Here is an 11,681-nt window from a genome sequence, read left to right as displayed (position 1 = left end):
CTTAATACAGTGCTCTGCACACAGTAAGTGCTTAATGAGTACTATTGATGATGATAATAATAATAATTATGGTATCTGTTAAGCACTTACTATATTCCAGGTTCTGTACTAACCCCCGGGGGGAGGGGGGAGATACAAGCAAATTGGGTTGGACACAGTCCCTGTCCCACACTGGACTCACAGTCTCAATCCCCATTTTCCAGATGAGGTAACTGAGGCACAAAGTAGTGAAGTGACTTGCCCAAGGTCACTCAGCAGACGAGTGGCAGAGCCAGGATTAGAACCATGACCTCCTGACTCCCAGGCCCATGCCTGTGCCTCCACTACACCATGCTGCTTCTCATGATGATGATGATGATGATGATGATGGTGGTGGTGGTAGAGTTGAGGGTGGGGTGACTAGCAAGGGCTTAATCATTACTGAAAAGAGTAATGCAACTGAACAATTCAATCAATCGATCAATCAAACTTACTGTGAGCAGAGCACTGTACTAAGCACTTGGCAGACTACAATATGACAGAGTGAGTTGGTGGACATGTTCCCTGCCCACAATGAGCTTACTGTCTAGTAGGAACAATTGGTTCCACAGAGACATAATGGGAACTTGAAAATGACTGAGAACAATGATCTTTGAAATGGCTAAAGAGCTGTCTCATTCAATTTGGACTTTCATTTGCACCAGCATATTTAGTGATGCATAAACGTTCATCACAGTGTGGTAACTAAGGTTTAATTTGCAATACAAGCTTAATAGTTTTCTCAGAACGTGGCTCAGTGGAAAGAGCACGGGCTTGGGAGTCAGAGGTCATGAGTTCAATTCCCCGCTCTGCCACTTGTCAGCTGTGTGACTGTGGGCAAATCACTTAACTTCTCTGTGCCTCAGTTACCTCATCTGTAAAATGGGGATTAAGACTGTGAACCTCATGTGGGACAACCTGATTACCCTGTATCTACCCCAGTGCTCAGAACAGTGCTCTGCACATAGTAAGTGCTTAACAAATACAAATGCCAATATTACACGGTACTGGAATTCTTTTTTAGCAAACCCATTCTAAAATCCCTGGTCTCTGAAGTGTGCACATCACAGATCAAATGCTGTAGTTGTTACACAAAAATATTTAACGTTGTGCTTTACTGTACCCTTACCAACTAATTTCCCTTCTTCAAGTTTGCAGATAAGCTACTTCTTTAAATATGACATAAACATATTCATTTTTTTGAAAACTAATTTCCTGCTAAATCTTTGAGTCCCCCATATACTTCCAAAGATAGTTTTAGCTTTAGTGTTAAAATGGCATGCTGAAATTTTGCCGCTTCTCTGTTGGCAAAGTTAAATCACATTTCAGATGATGGGTCTTTGAAGAAGGATTCTCGGTGTCTCTGGACAAATAACTATACTGAAAAGTAGTTATTTTAGATCAGAAAACAATCTTAAATCCTCTCAACTGTCAGTTTGAAAGTTAGCCCATGAGTTTTGTGATGCCCCAAATGTTTTTGAAATTCAGCACCAGGAAATCTACAAAACTGCTTTAGTTTTCAGCTAACAGTCTAGAGAAATGGGAGTGAATTCTTCCTATTACACCATCCTCATCAATTGGCAAAGACTCCAGGACAGTGTAAATTTTGTTATGCACAATGTGGGCAGCCTGTACAACACAAAACAACCTCTGCCCAAGAAGAACTTAGTTTTCAGAAAGTGTTACAAAAATCCTGTTTGTGGCACCCCTGAATTGTTGCTTTTCTTCTCAGTCTTGCTTAGAATCATTTTTAAATTCCTAAACTCCTAATACTTCACAATAATGAATGATATTTTACCTGGCAGTAACTGAAAGGCAGTCATTTTTACACAAACACCATCAGATGACTGGAAATAACAAAACTTAAACTTTTGGATGCATCAGTCAAAAGGGTCAGGCACTGAGATTCTGAAATCCTTTTTTCAACTTAATGAAAGTGGAGCAGACACATTTATAACAAGTGCTGCAACTTTTGATCTACCACCCCTAAATTTATGTGAAAAGTATTCCTGCATGAAAGCAATACAGGGATTGTGGCATGATAGATCCACACAGCTTCATCAAGAGCCATTTCCCAGTCAACTGACTGGGACACAGAATTTTTGAAATATTGCTAACTGCTCTACTGAAACAAGCTCTGTGCTCAGCAGATTCGTGTTCACTTGGGATAAAATGCTTCGTATTGTTATATCCCCATGTGAGCGCATTGAAAGTCACTGCCTGAAATTCTTTACTTGATAAAAGGAAATTTATTTGGAAACTCCATGTTGAAAGTGCCTTTTTTTTTAGACTTCACACTGGAAAACAGAAATAAGTGCAGCATTAATATAATGTTTTCCCAACCCCAGTCTTACTTTCTCCCTGTGGCTGGCACCAGTTCTATCCCCAGTTTGCTTGCTTCTCTGGTTGCTCCGACATTAAAAGGTCTGCCCCTCTGCCCACATTAGGTTTTTTAGGCAACATTTATGACTCCTTTTCCTACTGCTTACTTTTAATAATGCTATCTCTTTGGGAAATAGTGATTTCAGCAGGAAACGAGGAGTTCTGGCCACTCAGGGTAACTGTGATCCCTGTCTCGACCGGGCAGAATCTTTCCCCTTCTCCTCCCACTGTCAGATCTCTAAGGAGAGGGCAAGGGTGACCTTTACCTCACTTCCCCTATTACTGCAGTAGCTCTGCACAAAATTAGTCGGCAATAGCACTGAGATTCGAACTTAAGCAGTCTCGCTCCTGAGACTATTTGCTAAGAATAAACTGGATCTTGAGAAACTGAATATTCCATGGCAGTTTGGTACGTTCAGGTAAAAAAAAAGCAGTGGACTAGAGGAGCTCATAGCTGGGAGTGGAAAGCCATAATGCGGTCGTTCTCTAAGGTGCACGTAACCTGCCCTCTAGTGGCCCTAGTAAGAATGCAAGCTTATTCATTCATTCATTCATTCATTCATTCATTCATTCATTCATTCATTCATTCATTCAATAGTATTTGTTGAGCACTTACTGTGTGCAGAGCACTGTACTAAGTGCTTGGAAAGTACAATTCAGCAACGGATAGATACAATCCCTACCCAACAACAGGCTCACAGTCTAGAAGGGGGAGACAGACAACAAAGCAAACAAGGAGACGGGCATCACTACCATCAAAATAGATAAATAGAATCTTAGATAAATGCACATCATTAATAAAATAAAGCGATGAATATGTCCAAATATATACTAATGCTGTGGGGAGGGGAAAGCGGTAGAGCAGAAGGAGGGAGTAGGGGCAGTGGGGAGGGGAGGAGGAACAGAGGAAAAGGGAGGGCTCAGTCTGGGAAGGCCTCGTGGAGGAGGTGAGCTCTCAAGAGGGCTTTGAAGAGGGGAAGAGAGTAAGTTTGGCGATGTGAGGAGGGAGGGCATTCCAGGTCAGAGGTAGGACGTGGGCCAGGGGTCGACGGAGGGACAGGCCGGTACGAGGCCCAGTAAGGAGGTGAGTGGCAGAGGAGTGGAGTGTACCAGGTAGGCCGTAGAAGGAGAGAAGGGAGGCGAGGAAGAAGGGGGCAAGGTGATGGAGAGATTTGAAGCCAATGGTGGCCCCTAGTGGACCTCTACACAAATGTGCCTACAAATAGGGTATGAATTTTTAGGGTTTTATCGATTTACACCCATTTCTATAGTCCAAATCTTTTCATTGTTTAATTAGGGCCAAACTTCTCTACCCCCCAAGCTAAAAGAGAAGCAACATGGTGTAGTGGACAGAGCATGGGCCTGGAAATCAGCAGGACCTGGGTTCTAATCCTAGCTCTGCCCCAGGTCTGCTGTGTGACTTCGAGCAAGTCACTTCCCTTCTCTGGGCCTCAGTTACCTCCTCTGTAAAATGGGGATTAAGACTGTGAGTCTTGTGGGGCATGTGGGACAGGGACTGTGTCCAACCTGATTAACTCATAACTACTCCAGTGCTTAGACAGTGCTCGGCACATGATAAGTACTTAAGTATCATAATTAGTATTATTAAAAAACTTATTTTAAAAATTTTGAGGTTGTCCATAAAATTTTCACCACTAAAATGTATATGTTGGTTTATACAGCCATTCTAATTCTACCACAGTTGACTTAGTTCGACTTGGAGCATTTGTGGGCTGAACTGTCAGTGTCTCCACTGCCATCAATCGAAGGAACATTCCAGTTATTTCATCATTCATTCAGTTGTATTAATTGAACTATTACTGTGTGCAGAGCACTGTGCTAAATGCTTGGAAAAGTACAACACAATAATAAACAGTGACATTCCCTGCCCACAATGAGCTTACATTCTAGAGAGGGGGAGACAGACATCAATTCAAATAAATAAAATTACGGTTATATTCAGAAGTGCTGTGGAGCTGGTAGAGGAGAAGCAGGCAACAAAGCAAGCGCAGTGAGGATCATTCCCAACTTACTACATTCCTTTTCAACTCAGGCCCATTAGCTAAAAGAGAACCCACGCTTCCTCCCAGAATTTCAAAGGAAGGCTCACTCCTACTAATACTAGGGTACAGGTGCACTCTTATACCCCTCCAGGTATGGCAAATATGGTCCCTCAGTCACCAGTCTACCTAAGCAACTCTACACCTGGATATTCAGTAAGAGCAGAAGGCTAGAGAAGCAGTGCAGAGAGCATGGGCCTGGGAGTCAGAAGGACCTGGGTTCTAATTCCAGCTCTGCCACTTGTCCTCTTTGTGACCTTGGGCAAGTCACTTAACGTCTCTGGGCCTCAGTTACCTCATCTATAAAATGGGAATTAAGACTGTGAACCCCATGTGGGACATGGGCTGGGTCCAACTGATTAGTTTATATCTTCCCCAGTGCTCAGTAGAGTGGCCGGCTCATAGTAAATGCATAACAGATGCCACACAAAAAAAGAGGAGGTTCAAAGCCAGAACAAAATCTGCAGTTTCGACTCCATGCATGGCATACAGTAAGCACTATACCACATAGTGTAGCATATCATAATAATGATAATAATAATTATGTATTTGTTAAGCACCTACTATGTGCCAGCCACTGTACTAAACACTGGGGTGGATACAAGCAAATTGGAGTGGACACAGGCCCTGTCCCACGTGGGACACACAGTCTCAATCTCCATTTTACAGATGAGGTAACTGAGACACAGAGAAGTGAAGTGAATTGCCCTAAGCCACACAGCAGACAAGGGGCAGATCCGGGATTAGAACCCATGATCTTCCAACTCCCAAGCCTGTGCTCTATTCACTACGCCATGCTGCTTCTCATCTCTTGTATTACATGGTAAAATCAGTATCACAGTGACTATTATTAGTGTGTCCTCCACCAGCCCGAGTGCAGTGCTGGTCCCCAGATATGAGTGTCTTCAGGGTTCTGGACATTGTGGAAGGCCCTTATGTTATCACCAGGAAGAAGACCCAGCCCCCATCAGAAGAGAGAATAGCCAGTAGCAATAACAATGGGACTGGAGATTGTCTTCCCAACGTTTAAAATACTGGGAAAGTTGTAGCAGTCTGGGTCAAGGATGGAACCTTCCATTTTTTTGTGTCCTTTAAGTTGAAGGGTGATACTTGCTGCTCTACGGCATTTAGGATCCTCAAGTGAAAAGCAATTCTACAAACCTTAATAAGGGATAGCATTTTCCATTCTATCGTCCAATGATAGTTGTGGTATTTTTTAAGCACTTACTATGGGCCAAGATTAAATACCATCAGGTCAGACACAATCTCTATCCCATAAAGGGCTCACAGACCAATGAGGTGAGATTTGAACTCCCAACCTCCTGTCTCTCCCCACTCTCCCCACTTCAGTCTACACTTCACTCTGCTGCTCGGATTATCTTTCTACAGAAATGCCCTGGGCATGTCATCCCCTCCTCAAAAATCTCCAGTGGTTGCCTATCAATCTCCGTATGAAGCCAAAAGTCCTCACTATTGGCTTCAAAGCTCTCCATCACCTTGCCCCTTCCTCCCTCACCTCCCTTCTCACTTCCTCCAGCCCAGTCCGCAAACTCAGCTCCTCTGGTGCCACTAACCTTCTCACTGGGTCTCATTCTCGCCTGTCCCACTATCAACCCCTGGCCCACTTATACTTATACTTATGGCCTGGAATGCCCTCCCTCCTCAAATCCACCAAACTAGCACACTTTCCCCCTTCAAAGTTCTACTGAAAGCTCACCTCCTCCAGGAGGCCTTCCCAGACTAAGCCTCCCTTTTCCTCCTCTCTTCCCCATCACCCTGACTCACTCCCTCTGCTCTATCCTCTTCCCCGCCCAAGAGCACTTGTGTATATATGTACATATTTATTATTCCATTAATGATAAGCAGCGTGGCTCAGTGGAAAGAACACGGGCCTGGGAGTCAGACGTCATGGGTTCTAATCCCGGCTCTGCCACTTGTCAGATGGGTCACTTAAGTTCTCTGTGCCTCAGTTACCTCATCTGTAAAAGAGGGATGAAGACTGTGAGCCCTGTGTGGGACAACCTGATTACCTTGTATCTACCCCAGCGCTTAGAACAGTGCTTGGCACATTGTAAGCGCTTAACAAATACCAACATTATTATTATTATCTATAATACTATTTATATTGATGCTCTTGGTGCCTGTTTACTTGTTTTGATGCCTGTCTCCCCCCTTCTAGACTGTGAGCCTATTGTTGGGCAGGGAATGTCTCAATTTGTTGCTGAATTGTACTTTCCCAGCGCTTAGTACAGTGTTCTGCACATAGTAAGCACTCAAAAAATACTATTGAATGAATGAATGAATGAATGAATGAATGAATAAGTGGCAAAGCTGGGGATTAGAACCCAGGTGTTCTATCTCCAGGCCCTGTGCTCTTTCCACTACACTTTGAGCTTCTCTAACAATAAGAAGTATTGTTTATCTAGTGCACAGTGCTGCATACAGTGCTCTGGCCTTGGACCAGTTTCAATCTCTTACCTCGTTGTTGTAAACCTACATGTCCCCACCCGTCAGAGGAGGGGAGGAATGCTGAGAACTGAAGGTTTTGCTCTTGTGTTTGGGAAGGGTACAGGATTAGAAAGCCAAGCTGAAGTGCAACCCCTGAGGCTTTCCTGTGTGCTGAATTTACAGCAGCTGCCTGGGAGTCATATAAATGAGTAATGCCTCATGATGTTCTTTTCCAAGCAGGCAGCAGAAATTGGCAGGGGCCCGTCACTTTTCCGCCGATGTGTCTGGAATTCAAATAATTTGATTTTCAGATACAACGACAATGGGAAGCGGGGCATTACCTTAAGAGAGGCAATGGAAAAGACAGCTGCTGAACCCAATATTCATGAAAGATATTGCGCTAACAACTGCTCTCCATTTGCTGTCTCCTGTGAAAACTCCATTATGTTGGGTTGCTACTGGCCTTATTCAAGGGCACTAAATTATAATGTAATGCTGCCGGTAATTCACTCGTCTCTTTTAGTGTTACTTTGGATAATGGGAAGAGAGAAATAAAAGATTAAAAGAGATTCACATGTTTTAAAATGCCAATGACATTTAAACACACAAAACTCAAGGAAATGTTTTAAAGGGAGAAGCAGGTGAGGTTCACTGTTAACCCCTGTTGCCGATTTGCACATTCCAAGCGCTTAGTACAGAGCTCTGAACATAGTAAACACTCAATAAATACTATTGAATGAACTCCTGTCCCACAGGTCCTCAAACTATAGCAACCGTTCCTTTTTCTCTCCTTTTTAACTTGTCTTTGTTGAGTGAATAATTTTGTTTGTATTTCAGGTCTGTGGAGGGCCTGTTCCCAAAGATTTAACTGATTTTATCTTAGAATTCTAAGGATTTTTCTTATCCATTTCTTCTTCTATCACTCCCGGAGGCCTGTATCACTATCACCATTCTATGGATAACTAAGGAATAAACATGGTAGCATTCTTAGAAATTGAACCTATGTATACTGGAAACAAGTTGTCGTCTCTAATCTGTAGACAATGCTACCTCCCCAAAAATAGGTTGGCATTGATGAGGTGGCAAACAGGTTTGTTGGATTTTTTTTTTGATTTGGGGAATGAAAGAAAAGATGTTTAATTTTTACATAGACATGATTACCTATATATTGGTGCCCATCAGTATACCAAATATTAAACCAAGAGATTCAGTGTCTTCACTTGACCCAATGAATATTTTCTCAAGTGCCAATGCCACAATGCCCTGTCACTGAGAAAACACTGAGTTGTTCTTCCTTGGGAAAAAGTGGAAAAAGCATTGCATTGGAAGCCAGGAGACTGCCACTTACCTGCTGTATGAAACAGGTTAAATTACTTAACCTCTGCAAGCCTCAGTTTCCTCACCTGTAAAATGGAGATTAAATATCTGCTCACTCTCCCTCTTAGACTGTGTGCCCCATGTGGGACAGGGACTGTGGTCTTTCTGCATATATTGCATCTACCTCAGTGCTTAGCATATAGTAAGTACATAACAAATGCTATGATCACTGTTATTAATGATAGGTATTGTAATTATTAAATAGGAAATAATGGACCGGAAAGAGACCAGGATGGTCACAACGGAAACTTCCAGATCTATCTCACTTGGTATGTTTTCATGTTACCCCTGTTTCCCAATATTGGTACCATCCCAATCAAGGATCTTACCTTTCATCCTTTTCATCTGTGTCTGCCTTCCAAAAAGGAAGGTAACCCAAAAAGAAGCGAATGCACTGTGGAAATTCTAAGGAGTTTTGAAAGAGATGTGAATGCAAGAAATACCTCATGTTTCTCTGCACAAAATTTCATATATTAATTCTCTTTAATTTACTATCTTTTAAAAGTTAATTTGTTTCAGAACTGAAGCCATGAGAAACTAAAGTATCTGTGTATGTGTATTTAATGGGATTTTGGGTTTCAGTTTTTCTCATATTGAGGTGTGGGGCAAACTTGGGGTGGGGTTTCAAGAAGGTTTGGCATGCTGGACTGGAATTCCACGTGGTCTCCAAGGGAAGGCAGCTCCCTACCCTCAATTTCTAGTAGAGGTCTGAAGAGTCCCCGGTTGGCCCCAGATCACGATGGGAGAATGAAAAGCCTCTGACCCAGCCTGGAAGCTCAGTGGAGGCCCAGAAAAGGCCCTAATAAGGGTAAACAACTGGGGGTGTGAAGAGCCTCACCCCAGATTCTTTAATCCAGCTAAGGCAATAGGACCAGTGGATCAGGCCTGAGCCCCCGAAAGATCCTCACCCCACCCTGGCCAGGAATGATAGGAAGCCTTTGAGTCCCTGCAGTACTCACCAGCCTGCCAGCAGGAGAATAACTTAAAAAGTGGACTCACCATCTTGGCAGCTTCATTTCCACATTGTCTCCATTCACGGGTGGGTGTGGTGACGTACCAGCTACTGTCGCTGACCTGGCCAACAAACTGTAAGGGATGAAGCTGATCCTTTCAACCCCTCAGGTTACATTGTAGGGTAAGGTGAAGACCTCCAACACCCTCCATCTCACCTCCATCTCATCTACCACTTGTCTGCTACATGACCTTGGGGAAGTCACTTAACTTCTCCGTGCCTCAGTTCCCTCATCTGTAAAATGGGGATTAAGACTGTGAACGCCATGTGGGACATGGACTGTGTCCAACCTGATTAGCTTGTAACTATCTCAGCACTTAGTAGAGTGCCTGGCACATAGTAAGCACTTAACAAATGCCATAAAAAATAAAGCTGGCAGCCATGTTGTATCCAAAAAGTAATGTAGATAGCAAGCCTCAGTTACATAAGTGTTCAATAACAGAACACTCCATCTAGCCTGGGGGTTTTCAACTTCTTTCTGAGAAACCTTTTGGAGAGTCTGATCTGTGTGGTAACTTTGAGGGAAGCCCTATGCCCTGATTTTGGGGAAGATATCTCCCCTCTACATTGTTATGAAAGGAAATGCCTCCAACCATTGCACAATTCTTTGTCGATTAGATTACTTTGGGGAGTTGTAGTCCCTCTAGTGCTTGCTTTCTCCTAACATGTATTATTCAAAAAAATTAATGAAGCATATGTTATAGATAGGTAAGTGACAACTTTCCTGCTCACTGTGGGATTTAACTTAGAGGTATTTGATCATGGATCATTAAAACTGATTCTGGGGTGACTTTAGAAATAACCTTTATAGACACACTATTGCTTTGGATTAGGTTATGAACTATTTCAAAACACTACAAAGCCAAGCTAGAAGCTGAGCACTACAAAGGCTAATTTAAGCCAACAGTTTAAAAAAGTCACACTTTATTTTAATGTGACAGTGAAAACTGCCCTAATTTAGCTTCAAGGGTCCTATTAACATGAAGCTGTAATGACTTTCAACAGGAGTTAATGAGTATTCATTGGAAGAGGGTGAGATAGACTGCAAAACTTTTGATTGCTTTAAAGGTTTATTTCTTAGATCACAACAAATTACACATTTAAGTAGGGGTTCCTTTCACTCCAACATATAATTCCCAAGGCAAGATAATTCATTCTTAACCCAGTTTGCAAAGGAATTGGGGAAATACCAAGAAAACAATTTATTTTAGAAATCAGAATAGACAATATATGTGTAGGAATCAAGAAACCTATGAAATGGAAAGGTTTATCATATGAAAGTCCCAGAACATCCTTTCCACTATGTTGGGACATGGTATTATATACTATCTTCTCTCCTACCTCACTTTTCTGTGAATCTCACAGAAAAAACCAAAGATGCTTTAGGAGGATGATTCATCAATAGTAATGAATTAAGATTAGTGTGCTGCCTTTCACTGTATCTCTTTTCTTTAATGCAGGGAAGCAATATATCTAATCCAAAACCAATAACTAGGACTCATGAAATTTGAGATTTAATCTGAGCCACAGCAAGTAATGTGTTAGGCAATTTAAAGTGTAAAAACTGCATATAAATGATAAATGTTACTAATGTCTTCCTGGCAAAGGAGTAATTGAGAAGTTTATTTCCAAGAATTTCTGAAGAACAGTAAGCAACTCAAAAAAGTCATTTGAGTAGCATATGAATGAAGTGAGTCTTACAATGTAATAACTTGATGGAGTTTTCATTTATAAACTTCAGCAGCTGAAAACGTGATCATTGAAGTCTCCCCATTTAAGCCAGGCCCACAGAAAACAAGATTGCACATTAATGAGGTTTATTTTATGCCGCCCGCCTTCCATAAACCTTTTGGGCTGTTATTGTCGTGCCATTAAATAGTCAGCTCCATGTGATTATTCTATATCGAGCAAAGGGAAAAAAAATCAACAGGTTGTTTGTGGAAAATTAAAAGGAGTTTCATAATGAATTACACTTCACTCATTTCTTAGCCTCTACGTGCACTGACATTGTCTTAAAGCTGTGGAAAGGTGACATGGTCCCTCTAGACTGTAAGCTTGTGTGCAGCAGATGTCACTGTTTATTGTCGTATTGTACTTTCCCAAGCGCTTAGTACAATGATCTCCACGAGGTAAACGCTCAATAAATATGATTGAATGAATGAATGGTGTCTAGGTTCCTAGTCTGGATCTATTACCCTGGATTAAAAACTCAATGGAAATTTTCGGCATTCGGGAGGACCAGCAGGTGGCGTCCCTGAGCCAGTCTTGAACCCGGCCCTAAGTCTCTGCAAATAGGAGTAATAATAATAATAATGATGTTGGTATTTGTAAGTGCTTACTATGTGCTAAGCACTGTTCTGAGCGCTGGGGTAGATACAAGGTAA

The sequence above is a fragment of the Ornithorhynchus anatinus genome, chromosome 3 (assembly GCF_004115215.2).
Source record: "Ornithorhynchus anatinus isolate Pmale09 chromosome 3, mOrnAna1.pri.v4, whole genome shotgun sequence".
NCBI classification, from domain to species: Eukaryota; Metazoa; Chordata; class Mammalia; order Monotremata; family Ornithorhynchidae; genus Ornithorhynchus; species Ornithorhynchus anatinus.
The sequence above is the reverse complement of the archived record's forward strand: the minus strand, read 5'-3'. Positions refer to the sequence as shown.